Here is a 13910-nt window from a genome sequence, read left to right on the forward strand (position 1 = left end):
TTTAAAATATTTATGAACCTTCCTTTCTTTCTCCCAGATAACCGGGACTCAAGGCTGGTAACTAACAGTGGAACCCTAAGTGTATACCTCTGCTTATAACTGCACTGTCAGTCACTGAAACTTTAGTTCAGCGATTTTCAAATTTTGCTTTCAGAGAACCGTTTCCACATCTTCTGATGAATCTCAGCATGTTGCAGAGGCCGTGTGCTCTTGGCATGCATGTTAAGTTCATGCAAGGAAGTAGCCAAGCCTGCCCCCCCCACACCCATGAACTGAGGGGGGGCACCGTCACAGAGGTAGTGTGCAGATGCTTTAGCGGCAGAGTCCCAGGTGCAATATGGTACCATCAGTTAAAGGACCTCACATAACAGATGATGGGAGGGACTTTTAAATCCCTGAGTTGACTAAATGGATCAGTGGTCTGACTTGTTATAAGCCAGCTTCATACATGAATACAGAACTCCCCAAACTCTGACTGCACATTGCCCCTGCCCCTAATGACCTTCTCAGTAAGGACCCCCTCCCAGTTTTTGATGTTGGTTATTCACTGGGGGCCAACTGAAGCTCATTAAGTGACTTTGGCCTGTCTCTCTTTCTCTCAGCCTAGCCTGCCCCACAGAGTTTTTGTTGGGAGGTTAAAATGAGGCAGGAGAGGTCTGTGTATGCCACGCTGAACTCCTTGGAGGAAGGATGGCAGGAAAATGTAAAAGAATTAATGAGCATATGGGTAAACTCTTTATTCTTTCTGAGGCTGTTTTAATTCCGGTGTGTACTCCTATAAGCAACGAAAGGGGAAATAATAAAGCTGACCTTTTAGCATGCAGTGTTTATCGAATTAGGAGTTTTCACTCACACACTTCCTTCAGTAATTAAAAAAAAGCACTTCAGTTAACATTTTAGAAATGCACACATTTATTGAAATGTAGTAGATCTATCGCTTAAATGACAGACGATTGTCAGTCAATAGCCCCTAGGAAAAAACACATGGCTGCAACAAAGAACACGGTCCTGTCCCATAGCTCAAGTCAGTCGGCCTGCTCTCACATAACGGCTGTATAGCTATTTGCATTAAAAACTATGATGTAGCTGTATAGGCTATAGCTATTTGCATTAAAAACTATGATGTGGACATTCCTTGTACACAATATGAGCCATAACTGCAGCCAAATCTTCAGAGATCTAGAGCGCCAGGCATCCCCTTGGAAGTGCAAAGGCACTATGTGGGGAGTGAGACCAAATGCCCCATGGCAAAATCAGAGTGGCCACCTATTCCACTGTAGCACAGCCAGTCCTTTGGTGCTGATGCATACAGTATGCATCATCAAGCTAGTTACCACAAGATGGGACTCCAGCCATTCAAGTAGTATAGATATGGGCTGTACTGGTAGCTGTGATAGACAGAGAGGGCCAGGGAAGTCCTGGCCAAGGCATGGTCTTTGAAGGCTGGCATAACTGAGCTCTTATCCAGTCCACTGAGTTCAGAGGCCAGCTGCTTCCTCTTTGTCTTGTACCGTCGGTTCTGGAACCAGATTTTCACCTGGGTTTCAGTCAGCTTCAGGTTCTTGGCCAGGTGGGCGCGCTCTGGGGCAGACAGGTACTTCTGGTGACTGAACTTCCTTTCCAGCTCTATGACCTGAGTGTGAGAGAAAGCAGCACGCGAACGCTTCTGCTGCTTCAGAGGCCTCGGTTGGTTTGGCAAGGATTCGGAAGGGGTCTCACAGTTTGACAGGCAGGTCTCGGCAGGTGGATCTAGGAGGCAGGAAAAGTGGAAACAACATTCTTAATGGCAACACTGCCCATTGTTTCAGGGACCCAAAGGCAGCAGAGGCATCTGAAAGACTCATCCATGTATCTGTCACACATACTGGTATGTCTAGTATATTTTATCTGCCTTTCCTTCAAGGAGCTCAAGTGGCATACGTGATTATCGTTTCTCCTCCCCCCCCCCCCAACAAACCTGTGAGGTAGGGCAGGCTGAGACAGAGCGCAAGGTCACCCAGCAAGCTCCACTGCAGAGTGGGGATTTGAACCCGGGTTGTCACTTATCGAGTGCCTCTTACTGTGACTTCTCTCCATAGCTCAGGGGGATAGAGCAGGAGATGAGGGTTTGAACCCTGCCATTGGGGAACGGCGGAATTAAGGTTTGTGTGCAAAAGTCCCGCGTTCAGAGCCTGGACTTCCAGTTAAAGGATCTCAGGCTGGCTATGCAGTAGAATGTGGTAGAAGTATCAGTAGAAAAGAGTGACATTTTAATGCTCCCCCCTAAAAACATTCTTTCTACAAATATTTTTAACACATCCAAGATTCCAGCCCCGGCCCTCCACATCCTGTGCTAATTTCCCATTTATAAGGACTTTTGAAGAAAAAAAAACCCCTCACCTGCTACCACCTTATTCTCAAGGGTTGAAATTGCACAAGGCAGCTTTACATGTCCCCCAAACCACACCTTCCATTTCCTCTTGGCTACATATTTCAAGGGAAAGACTGGTGTGGTCAGGCAAGCATCATTCAGGGATCTTTGGGCTGATTACTGACCATCCCAGGACTGATTACTGGCCATCAGGAGCTTCCAAGGAGCCCCCCACCACCTGAAAGCATTCTCTGCACATTCAAGAAGAAGAGTTGGATCTATATCCTGCCCTTCACTCCGCATCTCAGAGTGGCTTACAATCTCCTTTCTGTTCCCCTCCCCCTCCCCACAACAGACACCCTGTGAGGTAGGTGGGGCTGAGAGAGCTCTGAGAGAACTGCTCATGAGAGAACAGTTCTCAGAGAACGTTGACTGATCCAAGGTCACCCAGTAGCTGCAAGTGGAGGAGTAGGGAATCAAACCCAGTTCTCCCAGATTAGAGTTCGCACTCTTAACCACTACATCAAACTCTGAATTCCATTGAACAAAGTGGGGCATCATTTTGTGTTGGCAGGTATAGGGCATAGCTTTGCGGCTATAGCTTTGTCAGGGACTGGTATTCCCCATATCCTTGTTTCATTTGCAGTAAAGATGAAGAAGAAGAGATTGGATTTATACCCCGCCCTTCACTACCCAAAGGAGTCTCAGAGTGGCTTACAAACTCCTTTCCTTTCCCCTTCCCACAACAGACACCCTGTGAGGTAGGTGGGACTGAGAGAGCTCTGACGGAAACTGCTCTTTTTCAAGAACAGCTCTTATCAGAACTACGACTTGCCCAAGGTCATCCAGCCAGGTGCAAGTGGAGGAGTGGGGAATGAAACCCTGTTCTCCCAGATTAGAGTCCACACATTTAATCACTACACCAAACTGGAGGAAGTTAAGCCTTGTAGATAACCATTCCAATTTGCTCCCTTGTGCACCCTGAAAAATTAATTTCAATTAAATTTTTGGAAAAAATACAAAGAAATGCTTTTTTTCTGCTGGACAACTTAAAGAAACACCTTAAGAGTGGAGGAGAGAAACCTCGGTGGCTCAGCTGCCAGACCCCAAAGCACAACGAGGCGCTATTACCAAGCCCCCCACTACTATTCTTCTGATGTTCTTGGTTTGCGGATAGACCAAGATGGGTAGCCCTGTTTGTCTGCAGCAGTAGAAAACTGCTGGACAACTTAAAGAAATACCTTAAGAGTGGAGGACAGAAACCTGCCAGACCCCAAAGCACTACGAGGAGCTATTACGAAGCCCCTCACTACTATTCTTCTGATGTTCTTGGTTTGGGGATAGACCAAGATGGGTAGCCCTGTTTGTCTGCAGTAGTAGAAAAGAGCAAGAGTCCAGCAACACCTTAAAGACTAAAAAAATGTGCGGCAGGGTAGGAGCTTTTGTGAGCCACAGCTCACTGCTTCAGATGGTTTGGGGAGCGACTGGCACAAGTGGCGGCCAGTTTGAACTATTGTGAGTGCAATTTGTGCAAAGTCCCCCCCCCCATGCAATACTGCTCTCTACTTTTCGCACGGAGGCTTTTTTAAAAAATGCAAATGAACATTCAGAGCTGGAATCCGTCACTTGCAGGCATCCTGCAGAGGTGCAGCCCATTCTACCACCTCAGCCTGCCTGACCCAGAATTCGTTCCTCTGGCAGGTTCAGATCATCAAATCCTCCACGTGTTACTGCGGGGGACGTTTTTTGTGTGCATTAGAGCAGGCGCGAAGCGGGCCAGTAAGCCACCTGCCCGCATTACCTCTTACCTGCTGCATCCACCTCGCAGAGCTTCTCAGGGGCTTTGTTGGGTCCGGCAGGCAGGATGTCTCTCTGGGCTGCGTCCGAGAGCGAAGCCCCCTGCGGCGGCGGCGGCGGCTTCTCCGCGCTTCTCGCTTCCTCCTGCCGAGGGCCGGGAGTCCCCTCGCTAGCTCGCACCTCTCCAGCGCCACCATGGCGCAAAATGTCTTGGATGAGAAAAGAGGTCAGCTGCTTGGAGGTGGCGGCAGGAGTCGCCCATCGGCTCCGCCGCGGGCTGCGGACACGGACGCGTGGACCGGCAGCCTGCATAGGTGGCTTTAGGCGGCTTTCCCAGAAGGGGGCGCCCCGTGCGCCTGAGGCTCCGAAGAACTTTGGAGCGGCCTTTTGCTTCTCGGGAGGCTGGAGTTCCCCATATAAAGCCTGGCGGAGGGGGAGGCTGGCCCCTTCTTCTGCATTGGTGCCTCCGGCGCCGGGGAACGCCTTCCGGGCCTCCTGCGAAGCCGGGCTGCCGGAGACCTGTGCAGGCGGCGCGCTGGTGTTTCCCCGCACTCACTGGATGCAGAACGCGCGTGGCTGCAAGTTTGCTGTGGAGCTCTACTTGTTGCGAGTCAGCCCTGTTGACTACAGTGAGGCTTGCTTTGAAATGCCACGGGTGCGTGTTTTCTTTTGCACGGTGTATCAAGCGATGCCGATTTTTTCTTTAGATGGGAGCGGGGGTATTATTTTCCCTCCAAAAAGTCTGCTTTAAAAAACAACTTTCGAAGACGGAAGGCAGGATTTACCTGGTAATATCATATCAGAGATATATTCTCAGGTATTAGCTAAGGAACAGAATCTGGCTCGGACCTCTCGTCAAATGCGCAACATCAGAAGCCCAGAATGTGCTGCCAGCCAGTGTTCCCTCTAAGCTGAGTTAGTGTGAGCCAGCTCACAGTTCTTTAGCCTCCAGCTCACACATTTTCAGCTCAGGAAGGATGGCTCCCGAGCAAACTAATTTATGCAGTAGCCAAATCACCTGCTCACAACTTTAATGCCAGTGGCTCACAAAGTAGAATTTTTGCTCACAAGACTCCACAGCTTAGAGGGAACATTGCTGACAACTCGTAATTCGGTGGGACCTGAGGTCGGCCCGGAATGACAGTTTATCTCCAGACCAGAAAGATCAGTCCCCCTGGAAAAAACGGGTGCTTTGGAGGGTGGACTCTGTGGCATTGTACCCCACTGAGGTCCCGGTCCTCCCCAGGCCCTACCCCCTAACCTCCAGGAGTTTCCCAGCCTGGAGCTGGCAACCTTGCTTCCCCATCCTCTGCTGGTGGCCAAGGGGGACCTGGCAACTCTAAATACTGTAGATACTGTCACTTGGTATTTACAGAGTGCTTCCGACCATCAAAGCACTTCACCATGCTTTATCGTGTTATCTTTACACACACACCCCATCAGCCCCATGGTATTTGCAGACACTATACCCAGCTGCTTCTTCCAACTTGCTGCTTCCATAGTATGGGGGGGGGGGGCTGTTTTGCACCGGTTGAAATTTGCCTCCACTTCCTTATTTTTTGAGTTTTGGACCGGTAGAAACTGGGCTAATAAAAAATGGAAGTGCCATTCCATCGTCACTGTCACTGATAGAAATGCCTGCCTTTTAGTTCAGAACAAGTCACCTTTGAATATTGTCCATGTTATATAGAAAGCAGAAGAGGCCCACTTTATAATTGATTGTAGAATAATAATAGTTATAATAAACAGCAAAGGCCAAAATACTAAGAGCTGGGGCGGGGAATCTACTGCTGTTTCTTTCCTTTTTGGAACCTAAGTACAACTATGTGTGTGTGTGTGGGAGCTGGCTGCTAATATGAGGATTTTATTTTATTTAAAACAGTGTTTTTGGCTTTCTGTAAAAAAAAAAAGTTGGGAAACCAGTTGTGAACCTCCTGGTATAATATGTATATTTTTAAAAATGATTTTAATAATTCTTACAACAATCTCATATGGTAGATCAAATGTCATCAGTGATATAAATAAATGGATTAAATAACTAAATAAATGGGAAATACAACAAAGTATCTTGTGGACATGGCTTATAAACTACTTAAAGCTGATGTGCACTTGCCCACACTTAAATTGGCTGGAAACCCCACAAGGCTATCTTGGAATGTGCAGATTGGGATTTTCAGTCATTATTTCTGGTGCACTCCAAGAGGCTCAAGACAACTGAAATGTTGGCATTTTGGTTTCCGTGATCTGCAACCCATCTCTGATGCCTTGGGGACTGCAGCTAGCATCAGCTGACCTAATTCTATTAGTGTCAGTCAATGTTCTCTCTAAGCTGTGGAGTCTTGTGAGCAGAAATTCTACTGTGTGAGCAACTTGCATTAAAGTTGTGAGCGAGCGATTTGGCTGCTGCATCAATTAGTTTGCTCTGGAGCCATCCTTCCCGAGCTAAGACAAAAATGGGTGAGCCGGAGGTTAAAAAACTGTGAGCTAGCTCACACTAACTCAGCTTAGAGGGAACACTGGTGGCAGTAGAGCCTTGCAGACTGATTCCAGCTACCTTGAAATGATGCTGTAGTTTGATAGAATGATTTACTTCTTTTAGAAGAAGAAGAAGAGATTGGATTTATACCCCGCCCTTCACTCAGAGTCTCAGAGCGGTTTACAAACCCCTTCCGCTCCCCACAGCAGACACCCTGTGAGGTAGGTGGGGCTGAGAGAGCTCTTTCCTTGAGAGAACAACTCTGACAGAACTATGGCTTGCCCAAGGTCATCCAGCAGCTGCGAGTGGAGGAGTGGGGAATCAAACCCCGTTCTCCCAGATTAGAGTCTGCACACTTAACCACTACACCAAACTGGCTCTCACCCTGCTTTCTCTAAACTAGGAACCCAAAGCAGTTGACCTCATTCTCCTCTCCTCTGTTTTATCCTCACAACACACCCTTATGGGATAGGGTAGGCTGAGAGTGCGTGACTGGCCCCAAGGTCACCCAGAAAAGTACTCTGGCAGAGCAGGGATTCCTACCTGGAGCGCTCAGATCTGAGCCCAGCACTCTCACCACTACACCACACTGACTTTTCCTGGGTCATAATCAGTTTCTGATACGAGCAGACTCTGTCCATAACGTCTCCTTTATATTGATTTCTGTCCCCCGGGCCTCAGTTTTGTCTTGTGAACAACGTGTTTCAGAAGCTTCAGTAGCAAATAATAACTTTGACCCCATTACCCCCTTGGCAGCCACAATGGAAAGATTTATGAAGCAATAGGAAACCAACTGTATTATTTGGACAGAGCTTCATCACCACCCTCCTAGCAAGCCATCCAGCTCCCCCCCACCCACCGGGCTTCTGGAGAGCGAATTAAGACCCATTGCTGGCTGCCAAAACGATTAGAGGATGCACAAACTGGGTGGGCCACACGATGCCGTCTCACCAATGTGCTCAATAGCTTAACTGCACTCCTTCACCTGTAATGCACACTGGGAATGTTTGCTTTAGGGCTGGGGGAAGTGACCTTCTCACACCCTGCCAGGATGGTGAGCTTGGGACTTGGGAAGCTGATGGGAGTGACTGGAGACCTCCGGCAGCTACTGCCATCTATCCAGCTCTGTTGGAATGAAACAAGGCTGCTAGGATTACTTCTTGCCCAGGATGGGCAAGCGTTCTAGGGAAGAAACTAAGCTGGCACAGGAAGCCTGTAAGAAAGTGGCTGAAGAAATACCTCTTATCTTCTGTGTCACCCTTCCCACCCTCACCCAAGAGAGACACTGTAGGTTGGAAATTTAAGCCACTATCACCGTTGATTAATTCATTGGGTCATCCATTGATTGGCAATTCAGTGTTTGTTCCTCCATGTCTCTGGAAGATGCTCTTGGCAGGTTCACCAGGAGCCGTGTGACGGCTCTTACGGTCTGGTACCTGGCACCACACACAGTGCTGACTGCCTTTAGTCCTTGATCACACTGTACCACCAGCTCCCCTCTCCTCTAGATTTCCAAGCACATGTAGGGGAACGATACGTGGGAAGCCTCGAGCAAATGGCTGTCTCCTAACTGACCTCATTTGGTTGCCCTGAAGCTCAAATGCCATAGAATGCGGATGAGATAGTCGTGCAACACATGAGATACAGCACTCATCACAGGTGCCACATGGTAAGCAAATGCAGTCCTGAACATAGTTACACTCTTTTAAATCCATTGAAGTCAATGGGCTTAGAAGGGTGTAACTTTGTTTAGGATGGTACTGTAACTGTAAGGTCCAGACTAGACATTACATTTAACACATGACATGCCCCCAGGACTTGCAGTCAAACAGCTGTGAGTTATCCATGGGAACTCAGTTCCCAAGCACACTGGGACCTAATTCAGATTGGACCAGTGCAGGCCAGTAGCCAGGATTTTGTGGCTTGTGGGGCAAAAGTGTTTCTGGTGGGGCTGAAGTTCTCAGTGCAGAAAGAAAAGACATTAGCCAATAGAAAGCTGCTATCAGGATCTCTAAACTGCAAGCTGTCAACCACTTCAGATGACAGTTCTCAGCTGCTGCAAGTTAATCACTTCTGCCAGCCTAAGCAACAATTCTGATAACAAGCTGGCAGATGGGGGTGATGACTTCTATAGTCAAGAAAGCTAACACTTAGGCAGAAAAACTCTCTTAAAGACCAGTTTCATGACACAGAGTTAGAAGGGGTCCTAGAGGTTACCTACCCCAACCCCCTTGCTCAGTGCGGGAATTAGTCAACTACTGCAGCCCACTCTGCTTAAAGGAGCACATACCTTTAAAAATGTCTTGAACAAAGCATTTACAGTATTATTCTTACTCATCCATTTTATTGTAACAACCACCCTGTTGGGTAGTTTAGGCTCAGAGAGAATGACTGGCCCAAGGTCCAAGGCCAAGTGGACACTTGAACCTGGGTCTCCCAGATCAACAACTCTAAAGCAGGAAATTCTTGTTGCTCAGGAACAAAGGTTTCTTCAGAGTTTGGGGGTAGGGGACCCACCAAATGTATTCACAAACAAAACCTTTATTGTCAAGAATTTGTATTTTCCCAGCACAAAACCCTTGCAGCAATAAATGCAGTTGCGATTATGGCAAGAAATGAGAACGAGTCTGTTGCACCCCCCTGAACACGTACAGAATGCCTCCCCAACCCTCCATAAACACAGCCAACAGAGTCTGGGATAAAGTCACTGAGCTCTTTAGCCAACACATGACATGTCTCATGCAAGCTAAAGCTTGAAAAAAAGAAGTACTGGGGAGTTACGGAGAAGAGGTTGAATGGGTCTTGCTGTGCAGGATGCCCTGTTCTGGACAATACCCCTTCCCCATTAGTTGTAAGTACAACTTTGTGAGGTAAAAGGTAAAGGTAAAGGTTCCCTTGCTCGAAAGCCAGTCAAGTCCGACTCTAGGGTTGCGGTGCTCATCTCAGTTTCAAAGCCGAAGAGCCAGCGCTGTCCGAAGATGTTTTCCGTGGTCATGTGGCCGGCGTGACTAAACATCAAGGTGCACGGAATGCTGTTACCTTCCCACGGAAGTGGTACCTATTTATCTACTTGCAATTTCTTGCTTTTGAACTGCTAGGTTGGCAGGAGCTGGAACTAGAGACGGGAGCTCACTCCGTCATGCGGCACCCGGGTCTTGAACTGCTGACCTGCCACAGCCTGCAGTTCAGTGTCTTAACCACTTGAGCCACCGCAGCTCCTACTTTGTGAGACCACTCCATAAAAGAGTGGAGGAGAAAAGAGGTACTTGAACGTAGTAGCACAAAGGTATAACCCCCATTCCCATGTGCCATTTTGAAACTGCCCCCCTTTAGCAAAGCAGCCTCCTATTAGTCTTATAAAACAAACAAGAGAAAAGAGCAAACTTTACTAACATATTGGGGATGAGGGGAAAAAAAAGAAGGCCTTTCACCAGCACACTGTCCCTGGAAACTAGCTCAGAGTCCTGAGGCAGGTTTTTAAAGCAGCCCACTGTGCAAGGATTCGGGTTAAGGATGACTAACTAACCAGCTTCCCCTCACGCTCTCCACACATGCAACAAGAAACGTTCGTAACAAGAAATTCTACCTAGCTGAACTTTTTTTTGGCAGAATGGGCAGAAAAGTGGTTCTGCAACTTCGTCACCTACACATTAGTAAATATTGTCCACAAAATACAGTTACTTGCTGTTTTCTTTCTGTAAATACAAAAGCAACCCCAGAAACTTACTGTTTTCTCCATTGGGATACTTCTTTTACCCCAACCAGTCTAACATATTGGGGTACAGAAATGTATTGTAAGTCTCTGCAAAGGGAAGCAGTGAAGTGTTATGGTTGTGTGTAGACTGGCACAACCCATGAGCTTTCACTGGAGAATGGGCACTTCAGTATCAACAGGTATTTCCTTGGGATTAAAAAAAATCCCAAACACCTACAACATTAGAACAAAGTTTGAGTCCAGTGGCATCTTTAAGACCAGTGAAGTTTAGTTCAAGGTATAATCTTTTGTGTGCAAGCACACTTCTTCAGATACAACATTAGTGATTTAATAATGATTCCCTCCTTTATGGTTCATGGCAGTTTATGTTGGTTTTCTAATGCCTTGGGTTCAAAGCTTGGGTGTTGTGACATACGTATTTTTGCCACCACAGGAATGCATTCGTTTTTCACATAGCAGACAAAATAAAATGGATAAAAATATCTAAGTACTGCTCTAAATCAGGAATTATGAAAATGGATTTCTGTCTGATCTGCATGCAAGAACAGTAGATCCTGGTAGGATAAATATATCCATTTGCTAACAAGAAGGAGCAAATAAAAGATCTCTAATCTTTTATATTGAATAAGTCAAAAGAGCTGACAGCAGTGTGCAAATTAATGTAAATGTTAAATAGACACGTGATTTTGAAAAGATAAATTTATTGAAATCTTGGTGGGAGGCAGGAGAAGGGAGGGAAGGGAAGGCTGGGTATTTATGCAGTTCACCTTGGTCACAATTTTGAAATAATGGCATGTCTCCTGCCACTGTGATCAGCTAATGGAGGTGCATTCCTTTGGCACAGTGAGCCTGCGCTGTCAAGACTCAGCCCAATGCATTTGCTTTGTAGGCATACAAAGTGGGGTTGGGGAGGAAATGCACAGACAGGACCCAATAATGTGCCTTGTCTCAGGGCCCAGAAATCCTAGGTATGTTACTGGTGTCGTGGAAGAATTCCCAGGACAGAAGGCTAAAATCCTAGGCAGTTCTCTTGTAAAGAGATTAACCATGGAGCAAGTGCTTCTGGAGCAGAAATGCTTGGCTATAATGGGCATATCTGTCCAACATAATTCCCTGGGAACTCCCGGGAACCCTGGCATTTTGGGGTTCCACACCAAAGCTCAGTTCCCAGGTCTCTCCGGGGGTGGTTGGATGGGTGGGCAGGGAGAGAAGCTGTACCTGTTCAGCTAGTCCGCCAACTTTATAGGGTGGAATGGTGGACCTAGGGTTGCCAACCTCTAGGTGGGGCCTGGAAATCTCACAGAATTAATTGACCTCCAGATTACAGAGATTAGTTCCCCTAAAGAAAACAGCTGCTTTGGAAGTTGGGCTCTGTGGCCTTATACTTAGCTGAGGTCCCTTCCCAAGTCATCCTTCCCAGGCTCCCACCCCCAAAGCACCACGAATTTCCCAACGCAGAGTTGCTGATGCTACGTACCTGTCTTCCTTCCTTTAGCTATTATCCCCACAGAGCAGAATGAGGGGGTGGAGGGGCGTGTTGCATGTAGGTTTTGTTCTGGACTGTTCAGATCACTGAAGCATGTAGGACTGAGGGTAATTCACACTTCCATTAATATAAGAGGCCAGCTTGAGCATGTGCATATTTCAAAAGGGTACTCTGGAGCCAGCATCGACGCCTAGTCCTGTGCACTCTGCCCAGGTTAGCATGAACTGCAGGTAGCTCACAGGATATTTCCTGGTATCAGATGAAGGGAGTTTTGACTCTAGAAGGCTTATTCACACACACACACACACACACACACACACACACACACACACACACACACACACACCCCTTCTTGGTCTCTATGGTGCTGCTGGACTGGACCCTAGTGGTTCCTGCTTTCTGAGTCAGGGAGACAAGATTCTTTGCAAGGCTGCCTCTTAGTGGCCAGCAGGAGCATTACACCATTGTGGGAGAGCTGTCACTTGAAACCTACAATTTCTGACCCTTATAGGTGCCGCATGATTTGCTTCTCAAGAAATTGGTTTGAGGAGGAGATATCCCTGGATAAATACTGCATCTAATGGTCACTCATTTCCTGAATCTTCTAAGATAAAAAATTGAGAATTTATATAATACAGTTGAGTGTTCAAAGTGCACCATACATGCTTCCCCTCAATAACCAATAATTTTATATCCAACCAATTTAACACAAAGTCATATACAGAAGCATGACAAAGCAACAGTTGCAATACCAGTAAAAACAGGCTTAACGTTACACTAGAAATACATTTCCTGGTTTTCATTGTTTGAATATCATAACAAAGTAACAGACATGTCCCCTCAAAATAGACATTTTGCTAATGGGAAATTGATTTACTTATTGCATCAAATTATTTCATTCTTTCTTTGCTCATCATCTTCTTTGCAACTAAGCTGGCATATTCAGAACTCAAAATGGAGTCATATAAATTTCACTTTGGAGTCTCCCCCAATGGAGAAGAGAAGAGATTCGATTTATACCTCGCCCTTCACTCAGAGTCTCGAAGCGGCTTACAAACTCCTTTCCCTTCCCCTCTCCACCTTGTGAGGTAGGTGGGGCTGAGAGAGCTCTTTCAAGAACTGCCCTTTCAAGGACAGCTCTGACAGAATCATGGCTTGCCCAAGGTCACCCAGTAGCTGCAAGTGGACGAGCGGGGAATCAAACCCGGTTCTCCCAGAGTCCACGCACTTAACCACTATACCAAATAGCCATATTTCAACAAATATCAACTTCTTCCTGAAAATGTTATTTTAAAATGGTTCTTTATAATTCTCACCTGAAGAGTCAAAATTCATCACTCCTGGTCTGTACTAGAGATCGTTATATAAACTTCAAATTCTCTTCTGGGAGCTCAGTTCCCAAGTGCCACAGGGACTCAATTTAGACTGGGAAACATTTGGCCTGACTCATTGTCCCCACAGCCATTCAGTATGTTGTGGTTTGTCTCTCATTTACCTGGAACAGGGCTAACTGGCTTGCAATTTCCTGGATCCTGTCTAGGTCCCTTTAAAAAAATAAGTGTGACATTTTCTACTTTTCAGTCTCCAATACAGAGGCTTTTTAGTGGATCAACTGTTTAGTGGATCAGCACTTGCATTTGGGTTCCTTAAGAACCTTCATGTGTATACTGTCTGGATCTAGAGTCTTAATGGTTTTCAGTTTGCCTAACAGTCCCAGAACTTTATCTCTCACCACCTCAATTTGAGTCAGTTCTTCAGCCACCCTTCCCCAGTAGCAGGAGCTCTGGCATGGGTATGTGCCCTACGTTTTCCACAGTGAAAGCAAAGTACTCATTCAGTTTTTCTGCTATCTCTTCATCGTCCATAAGCAGTCCTTTTGCCATCCAAAGGCTGCCTCCCTTGCCGCTTCCCTGTTCCTGATATATTTGAAGAAATGCTTATTGTTTGTCTTAACGTTTTAACAATCAGCTCCTCAAATTCTCTTTTTGCTTGCTTTCTTGTCAGCTTACATTTGTTTTGCCAGAACTTATGCGCCTTTCTGCTTGCCTCATTCAGAAAAACCTGAATGAAGGATATTAGCAAATAA

The sequence above is a fragment of the Gekko japonicus genome, unplaced genomic scaffold (genome assembly GCF_001447785.1).
Source record: "Gekko japonicus isolate JY-2015 unplaced genomic scaffold, Gekko_japonicus_V1.1 scaffold2284, whole genome shotgun sequence".
Taxonomy (NCBI): Eukaryota; Metazoa; Chordata; class Lepidosauria; order Squamata; family Gekkonidae; genus Gekko; species Gekko japonicus.